A 26,924-nucleotide genomic window follows, 5' to 3' on the forward strand; every position below is an offset into this window, starting at 1 on the left:
TCACCAGAATACCTTGAATTCTCCTTTGTCCTGTCTGTTATTTCTCCTCTTTCTGAGTCTTCCTGTGTGCCTGCTACTGCATCACTGTATGGCTCTAGTTGTGTGTCAACTTCTGTCTGCAGTTACATAAATTGGTCCACAGATCTCACTGTGTAGGCTAAATCACAGTTGGTTATCTTGCTTCTTTCTGGATTTTATTGAGGAAATTTGACCACAGATCTATAACTTCAGTGACCTCGCTAGTTTGCCTATTATGGTGTGTGCACTTTTTGAATACATATACAGTTTTGTCCCCGAGCACATCGTAGAGATTTGATGCACATTGGCAATGATGGAATGGGCCAAATATGATGATCAGTACTGGAAGGGTCACCTGTGCACATTAACTCTTTGTCAAATACCAGATACCACAAGTCATTACACCGTAACAAGCTGCCCCTTATTGTCCACATGAGATCCCTCCATGTAGATACAATTTTTTTGTTTTATCCCTCCTCAAACATGGCTGAATGCTGAGATTGCTGACCTTTACATGTTGAGGATGTGGCATACACGGGAAAACATGTGATTCATAACATTGTCTGGAGGTTGTTGAAGTGGTAGGTAGATAGACAGATACTTTAATGTCCTTTATGGAAAATTAATTTAAGATGTCAAATGTGTCTTGATAACACAATCACATCAAACTTCAGCTTGGCTCCGATGTAATTGCAACAAATAGATAAAAACTGACACCAAAGACAAAGGATAATGGTGAGCTCTTCAGATCTGAGGTTCTGTCTTGCCTTACTCGCAAACAAGGGACTTTATAAAGACTATACTTACATATGACATCATATTGTTTGCCAATGGATCAGATGGGGGTGGTGGTGGGAATTAATAATTTGACTCGGAAAATAAATACAGTTTTGTTTTTAGGTTTCTTTCCTTCTAGTTGTATGTAAGTTTAATAGATCAAACCTTTCTCCGAATCGCTGATGATCTTGAGTTGGAAAATGCAACAGCACAGATGCATTGTTTTGATTTCTGTCAATCGCTATCAGACATTGCTTTTGATCTGACGATTTATCGTCACTGCAAATGCCTAAAATATCCCAGCGTTATGTCCAGGTGTTTAGTAACTTTAATAGCACAGAAGTAAAATCCATAAAATGCACCTAAACTAACCCTTGAAATGGTGTTTTTTGTGCAAAGGCATCTTTAGGGTTTGGCAAAAAATCCCCATTAAAAAACCTTATTTAGGTTTAAGTTGTAAATCTTGGAGATATTTTTCAATTTAACTGTTATTAATGTCCAGAGAAGGGCAGCTGACTAAATTAATGGAAGTCAACTTGTACACATTTCCTCTTCTTTTTTGTTTTTATCAGCCACATTTCTTCGTCATTTAAGAATAAAGAAAAGAGGCTCTGGGAAATACAGAGAGTGTTGACTTTATATTTTAATTTAGCTGTTTATTCATGATGCGCAGGGCTGTCTGTATATTTGGTTTCACCTGATAAAGAATACAGTAACACAAGCTCATGGGAAAATGAGTCACACCAATGGCTGATTTTTATGGATGGAAAGGAAAGCACATCCTGGTAACAGAACACAATGCAGGCTGGTCAAAGAAGAAGAAAAAATAGTCTTATATTATCAAAGTTTATTGGACATGCAGAATAATAACACACTCTTCTTCAAGTGTATCCAGCACATTTCCTACTTGCACTGCAGAGCACCTTAATGTCAGCTGAATGGAAACAAACCCAAGAGAGTTGAGGCTCACAATACCAGCCCTCAATAATGAAATGACAGCTACACCAGGAAACCTGGGTTAGGGCTCCCAAAGCTTGGAATTTACCAGTTAATCAGTTTTGGGGCGGCGTGGCGCAGGAGGTAGAGCGTTCGTCTTTGGAACCGAACATTCCTGGCTCCTCCTAATGTGTCGAAGTGTTGTTGAGCAAGACACATGCCTTCTGCTAATGGTTCCTCCATGATGGGTTCATTGCAGAGAACAAATTTCTCCATGCGGATTAATAAAGGATACGTTATTATTATGGATGTGAGCGGAGGCTCTCGCAAGTCTCCCCTTGTCTTTGGTCTTGGTGTAATGCAGGAAGTCTTTCTGTATAACACAATTGTTATCAAACCAAAATGTTAATCCTTGTCAAAATGTTTTTGCGGTGATTTGACTTGGAGCTTTTCCCTTGAAGATGTTTCACCTCTCATCTGAGAGCCGTCTTCAGTGAACTGAACCATGGCAAACAGAAGAGCCATGCGGATTAGAGGTGAAACGTCCTCAAGGGAAGAGATTCAAGTCCAGTTGACTTGATAAGATTTTGACAAGGATTAACGATGATCTGATAACTTCCAGAGAAACCAAAGTGTTCTTCTGGACATTTAATGATCTTCACTCATACCATTTGTAATTTGCAGCTGAAGGTGAAATGTCATACTGCCTTATATAAACATGTTTTTTGTGATTAAATTGCTGGTGGAAAATCAGTCTTTAGAAAATGTTCAAAATAGGTAATGAGAAACTTTTGAATAAAGGATTAAATCAAGATTAGGAAACAAATACTCCGAAATATGAATAGGTTACCCAACACTTTTCTTAAATTTCCTACCCAAACTTTTTTATAATTAACCTTGTTTAATATCAGATGACAAAAGGTGAGATTTTCCACAAGCAAGACTACTAAATGGAACAGGCAATTTGTGACATATTTAAGGCCCCCATGAAAAGTAATTTTTTTCTTAATTTGCTACACAGATTTGTCCACTTATACATTGTTTGTTTATTCCTTTTTAATTAAGGGGAAAAAAAAATCACAGAAAAAAATGCACAATATTCAGGATTAAGGCTGAGCTCAGAAGTGTTTGCAAAAATTCAAAGGAACTTTGAGCAGGTCGCTGGCTACAAAGATCATAATCTGTCATAGTTGGCACTTGATCAAAATCGAGACAGAGAGTGACATGTTTATCAGTGCTTTGCTTTTAAATCCTTCATCCCTCCCTGTAAATCTAACAACAGGTTTAATTGTTGGGAGCCAACGCTCATCTGCAGCTCGGTCTCTCCCTGTGGTTCCCCGTCCTGTAGCCAGCAGAGAACCAACAATTTAGATTCAGCACCTGTTCAGAATCGCTATGAATGTTGCGGTTGATCAAGAGTTAAAATTGTGTAAAGTCTTTGAAATGAAAATGAAAAGAGGGGTGGAAAGAGCAAGGGGGGCAATGTGCTGTGTCACCAGGTATAAATGGCAAGCCTGCTGCTCAATGGAGAATCGACAATTGTGTGCTATCTATTGTAAGACTGTGAGCCCACCCACAGTTTAGTAGTCCAATCACATTCAAAGTATTTGAATTGAATCCCCTTTGATAGTCTATGGCCTACAAATAATTGATTTCTAGGGGAAATATGTCTTGACACAGAAGCCCTAAAGAACCTTCAAATAAGAACACTTTTTTTCTTTTTCCAGATGAAGAAAATGTGGCGCTTCATTTATTTATCAACCTAAAGCTGGCCCTGACCATTTATTCCAGTAGGACATCGTGATACTCGGACATTGTCTGACAAGCAAATCTCTATTAGAGTCTCCCTTGATATGAAATCAAATTTCCAAATTATAAACCTCCAGATTCCTGAGTTTAAAAGTACACACCAACACATGTCTGCGGTTTTGTCTGGTCTTATAATATTTTGGGTAAGAAGAATTATCCTTCCAATCGACCCAATTAAGCAGCCATTACTGCACGACCCCTGCAAACACAGAGGAAAGACTGGTGAACCTAAATTTTACAGCCTTCATATATGCCCATGCTCCTGAATGCATAATAAAGGGCTTTGCCTCCTTTTCTTCATTTTCATATCCAAGGATCATGGGCTTATCCCAAGAGCTAGAGTAATGTCTGGAGTTGTCACAATGCTTAAACATCAGTCTGACCTTTTGCCCACCAGGGTCATCTACCAGGGTGATGGCATCAAGCTGTTTGCCCCAGTTGGCTCATGTGAAAATAATATAACCCTCGGTTCACTTCTGTGCATAGACAATCTTCAGGGGCCAGAATATCTGCACGTCCTGAATGTGTTGTAATCTCAAATGGAATGTGAGTGTGACTCAGGAATTTGTTAGTTGTGTTTTGTTTCCTTGTCGAAGGGCTTGGTCTTTGCGAGGCCGGGGTTCGGGCTCTCTCCTTGAGTTGGTGCTCTTGGAAGAAGAGATACGATGGCCATCTTATATGGTGACATTATGCCGCATTTACTGACAAGTATGTTTTTTTTTATCCTAACTAATTAATTACAAGCATTTTGCTGCAGAGCAAATCAGCGATGTATGATGAGTCATCACTCAAATTCATGCAAAATCATTCACAGCAAAATGATGAAGTGGCAAGTACAAACACTCCTCCTTTTGTCACTTTAGGCTACAATTGCTCTCCTTCTCTCCTTCACTTTGTCTTGTTCCCTCTGTGTAAAATAAGTCCATATACGACCTTCAAACTTGCTTTGACTCCCACATTAGTTTTGCGCCATGCGACTGTTGGTTAATCTAAGCTTTCTACTCTCCTGCTCACCATGCAAATGTTCTCGTTCCCTTTCTATGTTGCTGCCTCACTTTGTCTCCTGTCATTGCCTGCCTGCCTTTATAATAATGAGACGGAGAAAAGCCAATTTCCACACTGACTGATTAGATCCAGTGCTGCTTTTGTGTTGATATCGAGGCCATAATATGTAATGTGAACACTGAGTGTTTAAAAAAACAAATAATGTGAAGGATTATCGTCGTTTTAGCAGAGTGCCACTTGGAGGGGTCTGATTGTGGTTTGGTTTCGCTTAACTGAGTCGAGGAAGGTCAAACGTGAGAAATGTATTCAGGTCAATGCTGATCAAAGAAAGCATCATTGACTATTTAACGCTACGATTTTTTAGGATATTCTTAATTTAAGTGTTGAGAAAGTACGGCATGGTAGTCTGTCTCTCCTTAGACCAGGATGTGCAGGAAACACTTGATGCATGAATGACACAGTGCCAACAGATGTTCTAACATCTGCCTTTAAATGCATTTGTTTTACAAGGAAAAAAAAAACTGAAGGCATCTCCACAGAACTGTATGTTCTAAACACATGAGTTCAACCAAGACTGTAAATCCTAATGACTCATATTTATTTATTTTTTTTCCTCTTAAGAGATTGTAAGACTACTCTGGAGCCTTAAAATTAATTTCCTTAAATTGAATTTCATTACAATTCACTGGATGAAATTGAGACAAAACATCTAAATGCAATTTTACATACTAAAAATTGAATGTAATAAAGATAAATGTATTTCGTGCCTGTATATAAAGCTTGTGTTTCTGTCTATGAATTAATAGTGTGAAACCAGAATACAGGGTAGTGAGGGGTAGGATTGTTATCTCTGGGGTTGTTGCATTTAGACACTTCTGAATAGAATCATAGTGTATTTTATTGTGTTTCCAGACTCTGAATTTCTCTGGCTAGACAGTAAAGGGGCCAAGCAACGCCTTTGGAATTCAAGTAATAGTATCTGGCATTATGTCATGACCTGAGGGTTAATGTGTTTGGATGAATCTCGTTCTGTGGGTCCTTTGTCTCTGAGCTTATGGTGCAGTGGATCTCTAGTGTTCTTTTTGTGACAGCGATCATACTCTCTGTGTTAGAGTACATTTTTTAAAGATTTGAAATTTTTGCTGCAATGAGGGAGGAAGGGGAACAAGATCTGGCATTTGTGATGTATTAAAAAGATATTTTCAAATATCATCAAAATTGTGCATTGTGTGAGTGGTATTTGTTCCCTCAGTTATTTTCTACTTTTGTGTTACAGTGGAGTCACTCTGGTTTCTGAGTTTGTTTGTTTATTGAATTTTTCTCTTTTTAAAAAAATGGTTTTACTAAGTGTTAGAATTAAATATGAAATATGTTCCTTGAATAATTTCATTGTTTGTCATAATATAACATAGCCATGAAAGCAGTTGTCACTGTTTTAAACAGAGGGCACCAACATGTTGAATAAAACAACCTCAACAGTGCCCACTGTGCATATTAGTCAGGAGAAATGCGTTCTGGCTGCAATAGCACAAGAATACCTCCAGCCACCAACAAAAACCTTCAACACATGGATTCAATGACCCGGCCTCCTCCATACGTCCTGGGGATAGAGCTGACCCATCCACTCCAGAAAAAAAAAACCTTCCCGATAGTTGATTTGACCTGACCATAGTTGTCGATGTCACAAAGTCCACTACTTATGCCTTAAACTTTCATTATATTGATTCCTTCATCAGTATACAGAGGGTTTTGTGGATGGCAGTGACAGTCACAGAATTGTGCCTCTGCGGAGGAACTAGGCAAATAAGTAGCTTTGGGCATTGATGAATTAATGAAATGATGAAGAGGTGTGGTAAGAAGGTCCCCTTGCACATCCTTGCATCCTAATATTAATATCAAGGGTAATACTGGTGCATCAGTAACACGCTGCCATGTTAGAGAGAGAGAAAACGATACGGAGAGCCAAAGAGCAACAATAGCAACTCCTACCCGCATCACTATCAGACAGTTTAAGTGCAGATACCATCTGCAGCAGGTTCCCTGATACAGTGGAGCTACAGCAATGAATAAATCATCTTTACTGCACTTAAAATCACCCCTTTTGTCCCTCAACTCATTCAGACACCTACTGTTATTGCTGTTGGAGAGCAGAGGAGAGAGAAACCAAACCCCATGTGGTCCAAATATCACGCTTGTGCACATGTATAATAGCTCGGGTAGCAAAGTGCTTTCAGAGTATCATGTATGCATATTCAATATTTTATTTCTATGTGGATGAAACCTGGCTTGCTTTGCTAATAGTCAAGTTATAAGTACTGCTGCTTAATTACTTGCTGCTGGCAGAACTTGGTGTGTGAACTTTGCTTCAGTGTCAATTGTAGCTCATCAATTTCTATGTTAATGAACACTTGAGGGCATGAAGAAGGACAGCGAGGTTTCAACTGTTTTCTGACAAACCTGGCATTCCGAAGACGACTTCTGCAATTAGTTGACTCTTAACTAATCATTTGTCAAACGAATGTGAAGCAGAATATATATGATTCTTTATCTGCACTGGATGTCAGCTCTGCCTCTGGTTACATATATTATCATGTTTATACTGTATAGTCTGCACCTGCATTCATGTATTATACATCTGCATGGGGTTTTGAAAAAGGAGGAAGAAAAAAACACTTAAGGTCTTCCAGAACTACTGATTAATTTGATGTGTTTAGGGTGCTACTATGACTTTTTTTGAAAATGAATTCACCTATTAGGAACCGAAAAATAAATCAAACAAAAACAAATTATATATTTTTTCCGGATACTCATGAGGTGGCACATGTTCCCAATCCCAAGATAACAGGAGAGAAAGTAGATGGAGGGCAAATCTTCACATTTCTGCACCTGTGGGATTCCAACACCTCACCTCTCTCTTACCCCTTTCTTTCTACCTTCATCCCTCCCTTTTCTACCTTCACTTGTATTCTGATCTTACTCCAGTCCTCTGATTAAAAGGAAAAGCCTCAACTGGGAATTGTGAGGAATGCTCCCATGACAGCTCTATAGATGCAGGCTTTTGATTGGCTGCTTGATGTATAATTCAGGTCAGATGGGAGACCTTAATGAGACTGGATAATGATGTTGACAAGTGTCTCAGCTCAGATGAAAAACAGTTTCACACACTCACTCTGAATTAATTTAGACAGACAACATTTTGGTACACTAGATCTGTGATGAGTCCAAAATGTTGAAAGAGATTTATGGTACAAAATCACTGTTAAACTTACTAATTGCAACACAGAGTGGCCTAAAACGACACTTCTTAATAAGGCATTCTTTTGCAAGAGTTTTTGTTTAGTAAACAGCTTTTTGATAGTTTTCCACAAACCATGATGATTACAGCTTAATGACTTGTTTTTTGTTAAGGGGCTATTTGAGCAAATAAGCAAATTATATTTCTGAAATCTTATAAATTAGATCTCTGAAATATTTTAAGACTACTACAGAAATATTAGATATTTCTCCATTGCATTTTAAACTCAGCACAATCTGAAATAAAATCACAGAGAAAAGTTTAGGCTATCATTGCTAATTCACTATAAATAAAAAGTAATCTTGCTGTTCTTAAAACTTTTGTGGAAATATTGTTTTTCCCTTAAAATTATGAAAATCTGACCTGCTAGATTTTAAACTTTAAAAAAAAAAAACCTTCGGAAAGAAAATATTGTAGATATTTACATATATTGGATATTTCTCAAGTGCTTTCGACACCATTCAGCCACAGCTGTTTGGCGAGAAGCTGGGGGTGATGTGTGTCAACAGCTCAGTGATCTCCCAGATTACTGACCACCTGACGGGCAGGGCACAGTTTGTCCGTCTGGCCAGTGGTCTGTCTGACGTGGTGGTTAGTGATACTGGAGCTCCTCAGGGGACTGTGCTTTCTCCCTTTTCTCTTGTACACCAACTTCCAGCGCGACACAGAGTTATGCCACTTTCAGAAATTCTCGGATGACTCGGCCGTTGTAGGGGAGAGGAGGGGGAGTACAGGATGTCGGTAGATGGATTTTTAAACTGGACTGAAAGGAACCACTTGAGGCTGAATGTCAGCAAGACCTGGGAGATGGTGATCGACTTCAGGAGGGAGATGGGCGTGCCAGCACAGTCTCTACAGATGAGGGGTGAGGTGATGGAGATGGTTGAGAACTGTAGATTCCAGGGTGTCACGATTGACAATAAACCGGACTGGAGATTCAACACAGAGTCTGTATACAGGAAAGGAATGGGGAGACTGTACTCTCTAAGGAAGCTCAGATCCTAATGTGTGCAGCAAGATGTTGGAGATCTTTTATCAGTCTGTTGTCTTCAGTGTCATCTTTTTTTACAGTTGTTTGTTGGTGGAGCAGCATCAGAGCCAGAGATTTCCACAGACTAAACAGGGTCATTAGGAGAGCTGGCACTGTGATCGGTCTCAGGATGGAGAACTTTGAGGTTGTGGTAGAAAGGAGGACACTTGAGAAGCTATCATCCATCATTTGCAACCTGGACCACCCTGTCCACCTCACAGTGGATAAACAGCGGAGCAGCTTCGAACAGAAAGATATAGGAAATGCCCCCTACCTCGTGCCATGATCCTATACAATGATCACTCAGTTACTGTGCACCTCGCTTTGCCACTTTGCTCATTATTCATTCATGTGTATTGGTAAATATGGAGAGACATTTTTTTTATAGATTATACTTTATACTTTTACACATAAGAGTTTATTCATTTTATTTATTTATCATTATTATTATTATCAGTAGTAGTAGTATTACTCCTCAACCCAATTGAAACGCCTTCCGCCTGCTGCTAAACATCTCATCAACTCATCTCTAATCTCATATTCAAGATCCAGGTCTATTATGACAATTTACATACATGAAAAAACTAAATCATTCCACCGGGATCTGTGAGTACCCAGAGGTGGGTGGTACACCATTATACAATGCATGCACAATTGGGCAAGTTGTATTTTTGAGAATTAATTTTGTTATTGTACAACTACAGTGCTCTTGGTCAATCCAAAATGTTAACAAACCCTCATACCTGAACATTTAAGTAGTAATAATGTAGTAGTACTAATGAACAAACTCAAAATTTCCAAATAAACATTTCTGTTATTTAAAAAAAAACCTCAGTCACCAATATGACCAATATAGCCACCCTTCTTTTCAGTAACAGTCACAAGCCTTGGAGTCGGTCAGTTTCTTGATCTGGTCAGAATCAACTTTTTGTGCAACCACAGCCTCCCAGGCATTGTTCAGAGAGGTGTACTGTTTACTTTCACTGTAAATTTCCTGCTTAAGAAGGGCCCAGAAGTTCTCAATAGGGTTTAAGTCAGATGAAGATAGTTTTTTCATCTTTTAGGCCTTTACTGGCCAGCCACGCAATGGAGTACTTTGATGCATATGATGGAGAGTTGTCTTGCATAAAAATCAAAGTCTTCTTGAAAGATGCAGACTTGTTCCTGTGCCACTGCTTGAAGAAAGTGTCTTCTAAAAATTGACAGTAGGACTGACAGTTAATTTTGAGTCCATTTGTAACCCGAAAACATCCAAATACCTCATCTTTAATAATATCCTCCCATACCAGTACCCCACCTCCACTTTGCTGGCACCAAAGTCAAAGTGGAGCTCTGTATCCATTACTGATGCAACCACAGGCCCATCCATCCATCTGCTCTGTCAAGAGTCACTCTCATCTCATCAGTCCCCAAAACCTTTGAAAAATTTGTCTTTGGATATTTCTTGGCCGATTCTTGACATTTCAACTTATGTGTCTTGTTCAGAGGTGATGGGTTTTAGCCTTTCTTACCTCGGCCATGTTTCTGAGAACTGAACACCTCGTGCTTCTTGACCCTCCAAGTAGGTTGCCGTCGTGGAACGTGGCAGCGCTGGAGGATGATGGGTTTCTGGTTGCTTCATGTTTGATTCCTCTCAAATCTTTAACCCTGCTGACTATTTGAAACAAACATTTGATGGTTTTGTGATCACACCCCAATATCTTAGATATTTCAAGAGCGCTGCATCCCTCTGAAAGACAATTTTTGACTTTACTTTTCAGAGTCACTTAAATCTTTTTTCAGGACCACTTTTCCTGAGGAAAAAAAAATTCTGCACACCTTGATATGAGGTGTTGATCTCCTTAGGCCGCGCCGTCCCTTGTTACACAAACACACATGACTTGATATACATTAAATCCAATAAGCATTCAAGTTTATACAGCATGATGATATGGTCAAAATAATCACTTGCCTAGTAATTATGCACACAGTGTAAGTCCTCGGAGGCAGAACTCGTGCTAAATCTACCACTGCTGTGTGAATCTGTCCCCCTTGTTGTCCATCAGCCGTTAACTGAAACAATTTGACCTCACTGTTGAGTCGCTCAACTCAAAAGCTAAAACGATGTAGGTTTCGAAAGTCAATTGCTACGTCTAGGCAATGTCAAGACTGCAGACATGGAAAAGTCACAAGTAAACTTTTGAAATTAGCATGTTATGAAGAGGTTTCTAGCATATTGCTATAGATAATACTGCATCGATGTGTGTGGGGGTTTTATTTTGATAATAAGCTTTAGCTATTGGCAGTTTCTTGCTGGCACAGATGTACACGGCAGGTGAGTAGAAGAAGAGGCATCATCTCCTCAATTACATAAAGGTCATGACCTGCTGTTGTGGCAACTGCTTGGCATCCATTTGAAAATTGCTTGGCACCCACAAGCAGCAAATTTCATAAACCTGCAATTAGGCAACGGGAATGTATCATTCTGGCTGTGTTTGTACAAGTGTGTGTGTGTGCGCGCGTGTGTGCGCGTGTGTGTGTGTTCATGCCCATGTTTGCCAGTGTGACAGAAACAGAGAAGAAAAGAATGGCCAGCAGCAAAGAAGCCGTTTTATGACAGGCATATTGATTTTTTTTCAAAAGAAGATTCAAACGATTAGTTATATCCTACTCAAGGAACATTAAACTGAAGTGCTGACTTTCTTTAATAGGAAAGTACTGTCATAAAACAATCATTACTTTGTTTGATCCGATTTGATGATTTTTGCTTTCCAATTGTTTTCTCCTGCTTTCTGAACCCTCTGTTCCTCTCTACCAAGTTTCCAAAAGCAAGCAGAGGAAGACAGAAACGTGCCTCTTATTTACTTGGCAGTGAGGAGTTTCACTGGGAGCATAATTCACTGTGAGGTTCATGCTGTCATTGTAAGATCCCACCTTGCTTTGTAGGTACGCCCGAAACAAATTGCTAGTGCAAATTATTGTGTGTAAAGTGCCAAACCCACAGAGAATTATCACTCCACTATGCAGCACCCCTCAGGTCTACAGAGCATTTTAGTTCCTTTCGATCCATTGTTTGGGTTTTATTGCTGTAATTCTACATTTCTCCGGGGACTTAGAGGGGACCAAAACAGAGTAAATATCAAGTGTGAATTTAGACTTATATTTGTTCTATGAAACAATAGCAGAAAATAAGTGTTTAACTGTGCCGACTGGATGGAAAGATGTAATGGATTTATTCCTATATACTATAAGACACCGTATATATTTTATCCAAGTCTTTTTGTCCCTACTCATGCATCCCTCATGTGAGAAAAGTTTCTTTTTATCCACCCCCACATCCATGAAATGAAATCTAAGCTTGTGAAAATCACCATAATTCATGTGGGTTTGTTCTGAAAGACGATAATCTACAGGTTCGGAATCAGTTTAATCAATGAAAATCCACATCTAATGTAATCTTTTCATATGAATCACTCCCGCTATCATAATTATGCATTGCTTGGCTTGACTCTGGTATTTAGCCAAAAATAAATTAAGTCAAAGCACATTTGTCAGCTAACATCAGAACTTCTGTCAGATGTTATAGAAGGGAGGACCAAAGAGACGATTTCACTACAGGATATATCTGCCTGTTAGTATTTTAATTTCGATATTTATGACTGTACCTTGTGCAGAGTCTTAGTGAGTTTACATTCTGTTTCATTTTGGAATAACTAATTGTTTTTTGTTTTTTTTTTTTTCTTATCTGACTCAATTCAAATGCAAAGTCTATTTATGTCTTTGAAGGAAAGTGGGCCAAGATGCTAATTCAAGATATTGCTTTTTAAAGCAGAGCAGTACCATTTTAAGAGTTTCTACATTGATGCCACTGCACAAAGAAATCAAAATAAAGAACTAAATAAAATATCTGCAAACAACATCATGGAAGCTACTTTGCAGGGCTATTTAGAAGAGCACCAAGTGGAGAAAAAGAAGTGTGGGAGTGAAATGTTACGGGGCCCTATGATCTCTCAGCAGTTTCTATGGCATCACTCATGCACCACTTATCTATTGAATATTCAGAAGGCCGGTTGCTGAGTGAGTGAGTGAGTGAGTGAGTGAGTGAGTGAGTGAGTGAGTGAGTGAGTGAGTGAGTGAGTGAGTGAAAAGAAGGAGGGAGGCGAGTGAGTAAGGAAGGAAGTTTTTTTTTAAGGATAGCTCTATTTGAGGAGAGCCAGGAGAAGAACTGATGTCATAGGCGCGCGGCTCTATATTTTCTACATGAGTTACAGCTATCAGGTAACTACTTGCACTCTGAAATGAAACAACTGTGGAGGCAGTAACCTTTGACGAGTTTTCCGAGCCCTCGGCGGATGTGGTTATATAAGACAGCGGTATCTTAATAGTTGACAAACACGTCAGATCGTAAAGAGAAATTACAAAGTGAGGTTTATATTCTCATATTTCTCTACTAATTCACAGGTCTATCTGGTTTGCATTTACTATAGTGTACTGTGTCATCACGGTGACCAATGCGCCAGTCCAGAGGTAATTTTTCCGTGTCATTCGTCATTTCTTGCATAGCTAGGCGGTCGAGATGTAAGTGAAAGAAAACACAAAGAAAATCCAGGATGAAAATAATGTAATAATGACTTTTTGACATGCTTGGGGAAAAAAATACAATGCATGACTTAAAGACCTAAATATATTAAGTGAGATTGATTACAAAGCACATTAATTAGTCAAGCCCCCTGAAGCAAAGTAGGATTTTTTTCTAAAAGATACAGTTGGGTTGCACGGCAGCGCATTGGACAACACTCCCATTTTACAGCAGTTTTGTAGTTGTGATCCGGTGGCCTGTTCGGAGCATTTCTGCGTTGAGGTTGCTTGTTTTTCCTGTGCTCACATGGGTCATCTAGTGTCCTATTGTGGATGTTATAGTGTCATACAAAGAAGGGTTAATGTTCAGGGTAACGCTTTTATTTGAAGCCATGGACCAGGAGGAATGCATGACTTCAGCTTCACAAAGCTGGTATGGCTGTATCTGAATGTATCCACACAGCGCCCTTAGTCACCTCTGTGGGTTTAATTGATTTTGTGATTTTCCTCAATTCTTTTTTTTAACAATTGTAATTAAATTTTTCATTTAGGGCATTTTTTTAGGATAAACTTGAAATGAACTTAGAATAAACTTGGAATCTATCTAAATGTGTTGCATTGAGCGTCACCATGCGAACGTGCTCAGCTATGATGGGATTTCTATTCCTGCATTTCTCCGCCTTCATTGCAACGGAAATAATACCATATTAGCTGAGGTAAGAAAAGACGGGAAAAGCAGCTGAACTTGTGCCCCAAACATGGCAACTCGCTCCCGCGCAAGCACACAGACACATATGCGCGCATGAAGACACGCAAACAAACGGACGCACGTCTAAATTCCGTCGGTGCCAGCTGGACTCTCGTCCCCACTCATCCTTTCACTGTTAAATCGATGAAAATAACGGAGAGCAGGTGCAGCAGAGACGTGTGAGAGGAGGCGACGGTGCACTAGGACCGGGGAGAGATACTTATCGTCGTGCGCATTGCAACTACAGAAGCAGTGGAGGAAACCCCCCATCGGATTTGACCATTTGTCCATACATTCATTCTCCATCTCCTCAGCGGCGCGGCTGAGTGGAGAAGAGACCCCGTATCCAGCGCTTTGCCAGGCTCTCCGGAGAGGAGCAGTGACTGAGCACGATTCGCGTAAAAGTCAGCTCTCAGATTCCGGAGGGTGCGTTGCAGGGGGGTGGGGTGGGGAGGGTGACCATCTGGGAAGCTTCACCTCTTTCTATTTTATAGAGGTTTTTTTTTGTTGTTTTTTTTTTTTTTTTTGCCCCCTCCCATCCCCCCCCCCCCCTTAATTTCTTTCCCATCATCCATTTCATTGCAAGCGCACCAAGTCATATCAGCGCAGGGGAAGCGCTCGGCGCACTTCTCCTTCCGAGGACGCAGAAAACGCCTCCATCATTCTGTGTGGATTTAAACCGGACGGTCGGCTGAATGGGTGCCCGGGCTCCAACTATCACTGGCTTCCCCCCCATTCCATGGAAACGTGCTCTCTTTGCCGGCCTGGAGTTGTGATGTCCACGGCCACTGACTGACAATCACTGTCGTACTGTTTTGGAACCCAGTCGAAGGTAGGCCAGTTTTCTCCCCAGGTTTTTCCTTCATTAGGAGGGTAATAACACCTACGGATAAAGTTGGCAGACCTCACCAGAACGGGTTTTTCAATCTCGCATTCTTTTATTTATCCATTTTATTTGCGTCAGTGCCTCGACCGCCTGTAACTCCGTGTTGCGTGGGGGAGAGTTGCAGCAGTTTTTTTTTTTTCCCCCAGAAATGCGGGGGCAGATATCCATCAGTTTTCTCCAGGTTCCGGGCCAGTCGGGGGTGGTAGAAGTTCATCACCTGTCACTGTCCGCTCCAGTGTGAATTCTCCAGCTTTCGGGTTTCCGACATCGACAAGAGCCGCGGATAAAGTGGATGTGTCGCAGTGTGAGTGGGGAATCTCGGTGCGGGCTTTTTCGCGATGAGGGGCTTATTTTGGTATACTTGAGCATCATGGAGATTCCGGAGAAGCCATCTGCAGTGCAGCTCACACACACACACACACACACACACACACACACACACACACACACACACACACACACACGCGCGCACACACAGAGGCTCTCTCTCGCTCTCGTACACACACACACACCGGCCCGCTCACGAAGGAGAGGATTTAGATAAAGGTGTAAACGAGGAGGCAGCTTTCTCTATATGCAGCCTCGCTCTAAGCCGTATTATGAAGACAATCCTTTCTTTATGCTGATAATTCAAGGCTGTCGGTTGAACCGAGGCGACGGTGCAACGCTGGAAATCGACTCAAGTTTAATTTAAATATTTGTTGTTTTTTTTTTTTAATGGTTGCAGAATAACTTAACCCCTCCTCCCCCCTCCCCCCCAAACCAACACTCAAACGTGTGTTATGTTTATTTGTGCGTTCGTGTGTAAGCACGCACACGTGTGCGCGCACGGACACGTTGCTCGTCAAATGACTGTGTGCGACAGTGCGTCACTGCGCGTGTTTTTTTTTTTTCTCCCCCCCCCGAGACTGACAACACTAGCCACCGGAAACTCGCTATCCTCCACGTCACCCGGCGAGTTTCCCGGGTGGGCGCCGTGCTAACCGTTAAACCGGGGGGAGCGAAACTCCCCGTTTTTTGGGGGGGGTTCAACGCTCATTTCCGAGCTACTTTACTGTATAAGTTTCCCAAGATGACAAACGACGAAGTCCTGCGTGGAGGGGAAGGGAGGGGTCGGGGGTCGGTTGGGGGCGCAAATACCAACGCATGACGCAGGAAGTGCGGTAACTGATGCGGATCTAGTGTTTGGAAGTGCACCTCCACCGCAAACCGCTGTTTGACGTTGAGACTTGCGGGCTTCCTGCAGGTTTTTTTTTTATTATTTTTTTTATACACGGTTTTAATACCGTGACCCTGCTGCTGCTGCAAGTTGTTGGTCTGAAGGCTGGAGCACCGTGGGTTGCTGTAAGTGGGCGACTGTTAAGGTAGGAGCCCACGGTTCCACCTTTTGTCTCACTCGGTCACACATAAGGTGGGGGATCCTTATTCCTTATTAAAAGATGACACAATTCCACTCAGGTTGTGTCTTTTTGGGTGTTTGCCTCGTCGTCCCACGGTGGCAGCGCTTGATAAGAGCAGATGGTATTCCTTAGTTTGTCATGTGACCTCTATCTTCTTAACAGAAAACAACATTTCAAGTGTTCTTACAATATGGAGAAGAAAAAAAAAAATCGGCTTCTCTCTCTGGGATTTTCCTCGTTGTAACTTCGCAGAGGTCCCAGATCGAGAAGCACTGTTTTCTTCCGCGGAGGGATCGGAGCTCTCCGTGGTGCTGAAACACACAGCGCCTTCCCGCGACTGAGTTTCTGAGCAGGAAATTCTTCACCGCCCCCGGTCCCACTTTCTGTTTAAATATTCACGTAGCTGCTTCGATAATATAAACAATATCAACAATGTAGATTATTATGTCACCCCCCCCCAAAAAAAAAAAATAATAATTACGATATTCCACATGTATGATTTCAAAAATTGCTCTCATATTTTAATGTGAGACTTTAAATTCGTAGTCTACTACCATTTATTTTATCATGGTAAGTAGTATAGTGTTTAATAGCATTGGCTTATATGGCACCTCTTAATTATGATATCAATTTCCCCCTGTAGTGTTTCTACATATCCCATGTAGTCCTCAGGTTAACATTGCAGTCTGTGTCATTGTATTGTTACTGTCATTCAAAGGCCATTAAAATGTATCCTTTCTGTAAAAATGTAATCCATGCCCAAGTTTGTGTTCTACAAATGAAATTTAATTGCATATCGAATACTTAATCTTCCAATCCCACCTTTAGTTGAGGCTAATGAAATCATGCATATAGTTGAGTATAATTACATTTCATAAAAGTCTCACAACCGCATATTTCACAGTGTTTTTTGGGAGGTGTTATTATGGTCATGGTTCAATTCAGCGCGTTGTGTATGTAATACTTCTGATTACCTTAGCTATTGTGTTTTTGAAATGTGCCTTAGAATACAGTTCAATGTGGAGACTAAATGCCTATGATTGCAGCCCTTTTCTTCCTCTGGAGTCACCGGATTGGTTATGCAGAAGACACACACCATGTCTGCAATAAAAAACTGTCAGGAAAGCAGCATACACCTCACACTGGAATCAAATTAACCCTCAGGGAGCCACAGCACTACTCTGCCCCTAAAATTAACTGCATTGCTTCCATGTTATTACTGTAGTGCAGCACCTATGCATGTGTAGGATCCAGTATACATAGAAGAACGTCTATATCCGATTGTGTATGGACTGGTATCTGGTTAGCTTCGTTCGAATTAGTAGCCCGGTGCTCCTACAGCGAGGCTATTTTTTCTCTGTATAATAAGGGCCATACATGAAAAGGGCTAATCTAGCCAACAGTTTTCCTGGTTACTGGCTGATTGATCTTGCTTTGGTGATAAATGATGTGTGTGTTTTCCCCTCATGTTGATTGAATTAAGCCACCCCATAGACCCACTGCCTTCCTGAGCACTTGAAGGCAATCCTATGGTGAAGTGTATCAATAAGCGGGTGGATGGTGAGTAAGTGGTTCAGTTGCTGCGGGCAGCCAGCCAGTGATGAGGAGGGGGGACACGCTTAGAGAGAGAGAGAGAGAGAGTCCTGCTGATCACACAGCAGATTGGGAGCCCTCGGTGCGACGTCTGTCAGTCCCCGCCACCGAGGATTGGAGTGGAGGGCAGGGGGAGTGAGGCCATGCAGAGCTCATCCAGAACTACACACCAGGCCATCTCTTGTTCAGCTCTCCATCTGCATTCATGAGCATTTAAATCCCACACCTATGCTATGAAAACATTAAGCTACTGTTGTAGATTTCTGATCATGTTACTGATGTAGTTGTCTGGGAACAAAGCGTTAAATGACACCGCTGCTTTGATGGCTTTGTTTTGATGGCTGGTTGCTTTGATGGGGACCCCCAAGAGGCTACTGGCATCTGAGCTCCCACTGTGGCAGATTGATATTTGTAATTTAAGGGAAGCTGTCACACAGCATCCTCCAGATGGAGAGAGCCGAGGAGGCACACAGTCGATTTAACACGGTTTGTTTAGAAATAATCATTTTGATGTGGGAGTTGAGGATTCATTTGTGGCATATTGGCTCAAGGGTTCAAAATGTTCAATTATGCACAGATGCGTACAATCACATAATAATAACAGCGCAGACACACAGTGTCAGGGAATAGAAGCTTTTCGTCTTTATGTCGTCTGATGACGTCCTTCAATATTCACACTGAAAGAACAGGTCAATGATGAGTGTCTCTCTCTTGTGTTGGAGAGGCAATTCATTAATTCACCTAGAAACATTCATATGCACACCATCACGTACATGTTGTTTTCATCCCTGCCTGAACTATTGGGGTTGATATTTAAAGGAGGGTAATGTTTTAAAAGACTGTCTCCTCCTTGTCACATTGATTGACAATAAAAGAACAATAAATAGCTCAGAGATAGTATTCCTTGATGAAGTGCCTTTCAAAAGAATCAAACATGCAATAAATCAGATGCCCGTCTTTCCATCTCATCCCAAAAGAATGAAGACAGTAGTTTGAAGGCATTTAAGCCATTTGAGAGTACCGACCTAAATCAAATCTACATGGTAGGCATTCTCTTGAAATGACTTGTACCTGATTTGTACAAGCCTTTAGCCGTTTCTAAAGTATACACTTAGGTCGAGTTAAAAATCTTTTACCTCGCTCCACCGTGACTCGTTTTCAAGACCGTGCGATTTTACTCAGTAACACTTGAAACATTTTTATCAGGACGACAACAGACTGGACACAAAACACAAAAGACAAAAGAAAATAAAGAAATAAATAAAATAAAGCAAATACTGCCAAACTAACCTCATGTTTCTCAAAACACTATCTAATATTTGAATGCCCCCAGGATACAGATTATTATAGACATCTCTTCTTTGATTTATAAGCACCTCGAGAGTGCAAATTTTCCTCTAAAATAGACACAAGCAAAAAAAATGATTATAAACCAAAAATAAAAGCTCTCTTGACAAAAACTGATAATCATCTATTTGGATGCTAAATACTGAATTGCAGGCAAGGAATTAAAAAATAAACAATCCAAAAGAAATTAGACAAAGAGACAAGCAAGTGGTAAATAAAGATTGGAGGATAGTGGGCAACTAAATATATAGTAAAATGATTTTAGTGTTATTTTAATTTGCTGTCAGTCACACACTAAGCTTGCTATCTTTGCATTTCAATGTTTCAGCATGGATGGATGGATGGATGGATAGAATACAAAGAGATGATAAAAGCGCACACTGAATGTATGAGAAAATGAACACTGGTCTGATTAGATGTTCCACTGCTGAATGTTCCATTGGTATAATTAGTTACAAATTATTCTAACAAACAAATTGAAATAAAAGACTCCCACCCCCCACGCCCACCACAACTTTCAATATGTGTGGTTCATGCTGCAGAATAATGTATGTGCACAGAATGAATCCACGCTTTCTTTCTGCTTTTCTTTCAACTCTGTGGAAGATGTGACTTGTATTTTATTTCATATATGTTGCAAGGCAGATGATAGGACGGGGTGTTTCCTAATATATGGTCAATTAAGCACAAGGTATAAACAAGTTATTTTGTAGGAAAAAAATTCAGGCTTCGGACTGTCCTGAACTTTATTTACTTATATTTTGTTTATTTATTCATTAAAGACTTTTTAGGTATCGTGATCTTTTTGGCACAGCAAGCCCATGACAGGTCCAGTCCCACCCACCCACTCAAAGTGTAATCTACGTAACTGGTGATGAGTGTCTCGTCCACCCTCTTACTTTAGATAGGATTCAGCCGAGAACATGTAAGAATGGATTTTAGAAGCTGCCACATCCAATAAGAAAAGATGACTGTTCATGCCAATTTACTTTTGCAGCGTTTGCATTGGCAAACCAGGCACCAGGCAGCACCTGCCCCTGGACAGTGTTCTGGAGGCTGTTCAATTAGAGAAAAATAAACATCCTTGTGCACCTTTGAAAAATGAAATGTTGTAACTTCTTTTTCAGGCAGGTATCGAGCAGCATTGTTGCATGCAGCTGCTCCAAGGACTCGATCTGTTTTTCCAATGATCCTTTTTTTCTGTTTTATGCCCTCCGGGGGAAGCGCATCTCTGCAGGTGCCAGGGCTTCAACATCAGCAGTCACTTCACTCAATTAGTTTGGTCAGTTGGACTAAACCGTTTTGCACTTTGGTGAAGCATGAGGAGCCTCAGAGAACCTCCTCTTTCTTTCAGTCTATCAGTCGATTTTCGTCGGTATATTCAGTATCTTCTTCCTTCCGGGGACCCGGACACAGCCATCACACAAATCCTTTTGAAGCTAAATGTCAGAGTAACTTTTTTCGCTATTATGTTTTGAGAAAATGTTGCAGGTTTCCACCCCTCTTCAGCTGCTTCGGTGAGCAGCAATGATCATCTGTTCTGGCACAAAGCTGAAATAGATTTTTATAAATCTTACTTCAGCTTGTCCTCCCTTTCTTTTCACATAACGGAGAGGGCAAATCTTTTCAATAATCATTCATTCAGATGGCATTGTACATGAATCCAGGGAAAATATTTGAGAAATATGGACAATATAATGCATTGATCAGCCTCGACACAAATGCACCGCAAACAACAGGAAAGGAGAAAAAAATGCTGCTCTGTTCACACTGACTTTTCTTTCTGCGGCAAACATTCCCCTACACACTAAAGATTAGTCTTAGCAAAATGTCAGGAGAATACCAGTGTTATACTGAAAGAATTTTCATTTGAAGGTATATTTTAATGCTTCCTTTTTGTAGGGCTTGTGTGAGAACCAAATCACTGTTGTAGTATTCTTTTGGGACATTGATGTTTAAAATCTCAGCGCTGGCACTTGTAAGAAAGTTGTCAGAATCAGATTTGCTCAAAACAGTGAAATTTTAAGCTGTGATCCCTCAGTGGACTGGGCCAAAAAAAAAAAAAAGAGACAGCTCGAAAGAAGCAGTGAGACAAGAGAGACTTAATCTCAATTTTGTGTTGCTTGGCTTGTCAACTTGTCTCTGAAATCCACTCAGATAGCCGTTGCTCTGAGCCATAAAGTAGAGAAGACAAAAACGGAGATGAGTTCATGTAAAAATTGGCAAGTAAGGTTGGGACCGACCGTTGCAAACAATTAAGAGAAACGAGGAGGGAGAGAGAGGGTTTCGCGATGTTCACGAGCATTTTATTTTGTCAGCTGCAGCGGTCTGTATTATGGTGCAACGAGCCCCAGGGGAGCCAGTTCTGCCACGACTGTTGCACTGAGCTGAACAACACTTTGATGCAGGCTCAGATTTTGTAGAGGATACTGGCTATTAGTTCCAGTGGTCAGTAATGAGTACATTACTTGTCCCAGTCAACTGTTAAAACTATTTAAACACTCATCCAATTGATTTCAGCCAGACATGCAGGCTTTGCAAGAAGTTGTAAATACTATACTGGCTGTTTGCAAAATACCGAGTATAAATCTTGCATTCAAGGAAGTAGAGCGAACCGTTTGTAACGAACCCATTTATGACCTACAATGCTGAGGAGGTGACCACGATGCACCGGCATCTCAGAGTTGTGACATTGCACAGATGTTGTTGAAGGTCAGTGACATCTATGTTTTTGTTCATCTTGCATATGCCTCCATGTGTGTATGTGTTTGCCTGTCCAGTCATTCATGTTCTTGGCCTCAGCAGTGATCTGGCATCTTTCCTAGCCCTGCCGACCCCCCCCCCCAACCTCCTCCTCCCCCTCTCTCACTTCTGCTGCCTCTCTGCCTCCCCTTGTCTTTTCATCCCTCCATCCACACACCAGTTGAGATTAGCCTGGCCAGACCTCGCAGGGTGTCAAAAAAAAAAGAGAGAGGAACTGACAGGAATTTCACCCAGGCCTCCTCATTTGTGCTGTCTTTGCCATGCGTTGCCAACATATGACAGTAATATGCCAGAATTATACAGCCAATTACAATTTGCCACACAAAAGATGCTGAACACATGGCCTGCTAAGATTTGTGGCTACTCATGGGCCAGATTTCAGCAGAACCCACTGTTTATTCCTCCGACAAAACCTCAGATAACCCACAGCAGGAGCATGCGTGCGCCCCCACACAAGCGTACATGCACTCGTGCACACATGTGTGCAACGTGCACTCACAAAGACAGACATCGACTAAGTCACAATACTGTTTCTGTTCACATAAATTCTGTAATAAGATTCCATCTGAGATAACTGCACTGCTCCCTGCAGGGCCTTTTCTACTCGCTAAGGCCCTCAGGAGTGGTAAGAGAACAATCAGTGATACTGAGCGTGAGTGTGCGTCTGGGATTTGGAAAACAGATGCTCAATGGCCAGCTGAAGTAGATACTAGACAAATTTAGAACATCCAAAGCAATTCTCCTGAAATAAAACAGATTGTTTCATCCTTTTCAATGTACTTATTGGATGTATTGGATGAAAACCTGTATCATGTCAACCAACCAGTATCAGTAAGTATATCGACCACGCAATAAAGACATGATTAAAAGAAAAAAACAATCCAATACATCCATTATAGTGTGTATAATTCACATTATTCGAACTTTAGCACTTTTTTCATTCATAGATAAACAAATATTAGATATGTTTCTTTTCTTTCGTTCTTTTTCATAAGGCAAGTAGCTCTTCATCATAGCGTCTCTATGGTTATACAACTAATAAAGCCACTGGACTATACCGTAATATTTCTGAGGCTGGATATCACAAACCCTAGAAATCTGCAGTTGTCAGTTGACTGCCATAGTTGGGCTGGATATTTTTCTGTGTGGTCTGCGCTGCTTGATGGTAGATATTGGTTTTGGGGTCTCGTTGTGTAACACAGTGTACATAATGGTCCTGTGGAGACAAACGGGTGAGCATGCTGGGGACGCAAGGATATATTTGAAGGTTATCAAATCTTGCTCATGGGCTGTAATTCATACACAGGGGAGCAGAACTGAGGTGTAAGTGAGAACAACAGATAATGAGGCGAGCACATGTTGAATTATACATTTTCTGATTTCCTTGCCCTCAAAAACCCCAACCCACCCCCCCACCCCCTGTCTCCAGTAAATGTGAGATACTGTCTGCTACTCATCATCTGTGACTCTCACACACCGTCCATTGCTCTCTTTGTGTGTGTTTGGGGGTTTCAGTTGGCCGTAGCTTTTGTTCTGCTACTCCTGCAAGTGGCTCTAATTGGCCGAGGAGAAGATGAATCCCATATATCTTTTGGTTCCAAACCTGCCAATATCTTAGGCATCTTTGTAGGCAAAGAATTTGGTGGAAAGACCGAAGTGCAAGTCTGTGATATACTGCCAGGGAAACCCCACTCTGGTAAGTTTGCGATAGTCAACATCTTTGACTCGCGTCTGGCATTATTTGCTGTTATTCAGTCATTGCTTTCTCATTTTTCAAAGAGAGCGGTTGATTTTGTCCATGTTAGTAAGTTTTTTCTTCTACTTTTTTACTTTCTTTTAATTTAAGTTTTCAGAGCTTGTTCCGTGAAACCTCAAAGACTCGTTCTATCCAAGACATTCAATTTTTTTTTTTTTTACATTTCTATGTAGTTGGTGATTAAATCACTTTGTCCCTGTCTCACGAAGCTCACTTAAATTGGTATTAAAAGTCTGCTATTTGAGCTTCGTTTTCATTTTTATTTAACATTTTCCATTGACGGAACAGCAGAAAAAAAAAAAAACAGTGTTTTCTAAGAGCACAGAATAAAAGAAAAAAAACATACAAATATTTTGTCTTATTTCATCTGTAGTCTTTGTTTGATTTTTGGTTACTTGAACGCTCATGTTTACCACCTTTTTCTAGAGCAGATAACAGGTATAATTAACATTTGCCCTTAAACAGTAATGAACAACACATTCCTATTTAAAGCAAGTGGTTTGGGCCTAAACTAAGTGCTCTAACATCACGGAGTTATTAAGAATAATATTCTGCCTCTTTCATTCCACCTCTGAGCCCAACACGTCTACTTCAGCAGCATGAAGTTTAATCTGACTGGATTAAACTCCTACTAGTATGAATGGTGCTTAGAGATAGTGAGAAGCTCAGTGATGTTAACTATCATGTCATTATCAGCGAGTGAGTATTTGTTGAATGCGATTTGAACCCACAAGTCATTCATCCGAAAAGCTGTCTCAGGTCGCATTTCTCTAAATGTTCTAAAATATTAATTTGATGACAGCATATCAGGGTTTGGGTTTTGCTTCCAACTGTTCAGTTTTACAGTCTCTCTTGGTTAAAGTTTCTTGTGAGTGCCGGGACAAATTTTGTAAAATCATTTAGAATGTGTCCACTGGGTCTCATTTTTGAACCAAACATATTTGTAAATGTGTTTTGAGGGTTGTGTTATAGTCAACCACAATCCGTGTGCACACGGTTAGATTTGTAAATGTGTAATAAAGACTATCCAGGGATAGTTATCCAGGGATTTTAAACATGTAGTCAGGGTCTATCTATGTGAAATAAGAACTGTAAAGATGTTAAAAAACCCACTGGATGTGTAATAAGATTTGCAACTACAGAGGGATATGGCCTATGTAAATGCAATAGGACTTGAGATACAGACATCATAACAGTCAAATCTCAGAAGGGTTTCTCAGTTGGCACCACTTACGCCTGATTGATGCTCCAATTTTTCCCTGACTGATCTGTAGATACAACTGAGGGAGCCGAGTGGACCAAGGTCAAGCAGGGGGGGCAGGTTGGGTTTTTTTTTTTTTTTTAATTTATTCATTTTTTTCAGCATGGTCAGACAAGTTCCTCACTTATTTTTTTGAATTGGCTTGGAGGCCACTGAGCTGAAGTGACATGCAGACACAATGGAGGTCATGGTGAATTCTTTGATTTGCGGATGATGCTAGGTTTTTCCATATAGGGCAGGAAACAACGCACACATTTTTACCACCTTTATGCATTCAATTTTTTTGTGTACTTCTGGTTAGCATGATTGATTTGCATGTTTGTGTACTAATATACAAAAAAGAAGGAAAAAAAACATCATTTTGTAGTCCTTTTGTATCAGTCCTCTGTTTCCATCCAGAAATTGGCTTGAATTCTACTTTCAGCTTTACATGATGAACGAGCAAGATGGGATGCTCACATTTCCAAAATGTCTTCTCTGTGTATTCAAGAATCCTTAAATTGGATAAATGAGAACTTTGCTTCTTTTCTTTTGTATTGAGCAGCAAACAGTATTAATGTGAAATATTTGACTTAATAAGGTTTGCCTGTACATGCGTACCTTGCTTTGTGTTAGAATGACACACTTTCCATTCAAAAACACTGTCATGTCTTGTCACAGCTCATCATGACTGCCACTGTATTCATTATTATTACAAAATGTCTCTATTTGGGCCGTTATAGATTACACACATAGTATGTTTCAAATTAATACATTTTCAAGTGACTCTTGGTGCAAAGCACGAGACTCAAGATTGGGATCATGGTGTAGATGTATAGATGACAATGGCATAGTTCAGCCAGTATTTTACACAAAGACTTCTTTTAGTCACAAAATCTTTATGTGATATGAGAAAATGAATGAAAAAGCATCATCAAATTTCCCAAATATGGAATAAATCACCCGGCCATCGGCAGATAATGACAAAAATGGCAAAGCATATATAAAATGAAATGAAAAATCAGGCTGTTTCTTAGTGGGCAAATTTTATCAGAACGACCAACGGGACGATTTGATGATTGTGAATGGACAATTGATATGGTTCAAAATGTACTTGTGTTATCGTTTCTTTTAACCTTTCCTACCCAGGCCCACATCTTGCCTTTCTACTCCTTTACTCCCAATTTCTTGGAGTTGCTTCTATTCCCAGGCTGTCCCTAGTCAAGCATTGAATCGATTTTTAAACAGACAAGACTCTAGGGACCGAGCAGAGAACCATTATTGGCCTCGTTTAGGCTCCATAGACACAGCGATGGCTCCTCCAGACAATAGGATAGACTGTCATGGATACGAAGGCATAAATGCACATTCTGTCTTAAAACTGCTCAAGCCAGCATTTCCTGACTTCAGGGTGCTCAAAAAAGAAAAAAAAGTATCACTGTGAGAGGATGAGCTGCAGTGCCTCTTCACACACCAGTAATATAGGCACATCCAGCACATTTCACAGCCGCAGGCGGGAGAAGACTGAAATATAGCAAATTTATGGGTCTTTTCTCGATGCTATTTACTGCATGCCACCTTTCACCGGTCCATTATTGATAGAGTTATTTTGTTCAAACTGCAACAAACAAAAAGAATGCTTCAGTTAAAAAAAAAAGGAACCGCTGATTTCTCACAGAGGTTTGTGTGCTTTCAGCATTTTGGATAGGGCAGCACAGGTGCGCGAAGCTAATCATTCTTTTTCCAGATTTGAAAAATATCGGG

The 26,924-nt window shown here is 40.6% G+C and overlaps 1 protein-coding gene across 5 annotated transcripts in view; it reads left to right on the plus strand.

Annotated features, from left to right (window-relative positions):
- The first annotated feature begins 14,618 nt into the window (after positions 1–14,618).
- The window catches only part of il1rapl1a (interleukin 1 receptor accessory protein-like 1a), a 173,386-nt gene continuing 161,080 nt past the window's right edge, over positions 14,619–26,924 (plus strand). For 4 of the 5 annotated variants that reach the window (XM_086145067.1, XM_086145062.1, XM_086145065.1 and 1 more), the window contains exon 1: positions 14,619–15,007. The gene's annotated coding sequence lies outside the window, so the exon portion shown is untranslated. Of the gene's footprint in view, positions 15,008–15,305; positions 15,366–26,924 lie in introns of those variants that run through there. The other variant, XM_086145063.1, reaches the window with a different exon arrangement.

This window comes from Fistularia commersonii, chromosome 4 (assembly GCF_037954325.1).
Source record: "Fistularia commersonii isolate RoL2024-O1a breed Wild chromosome 4, RoL_Fcom_v1.0, whole genome shotgun sequence".
NCBI classification, from domain to species: Eukaryota; Metazoa; Chordata; class Actinopteri; order Syngnathiformes; family Fistulariidae; genus Fistularia; species Fistularia commersonii.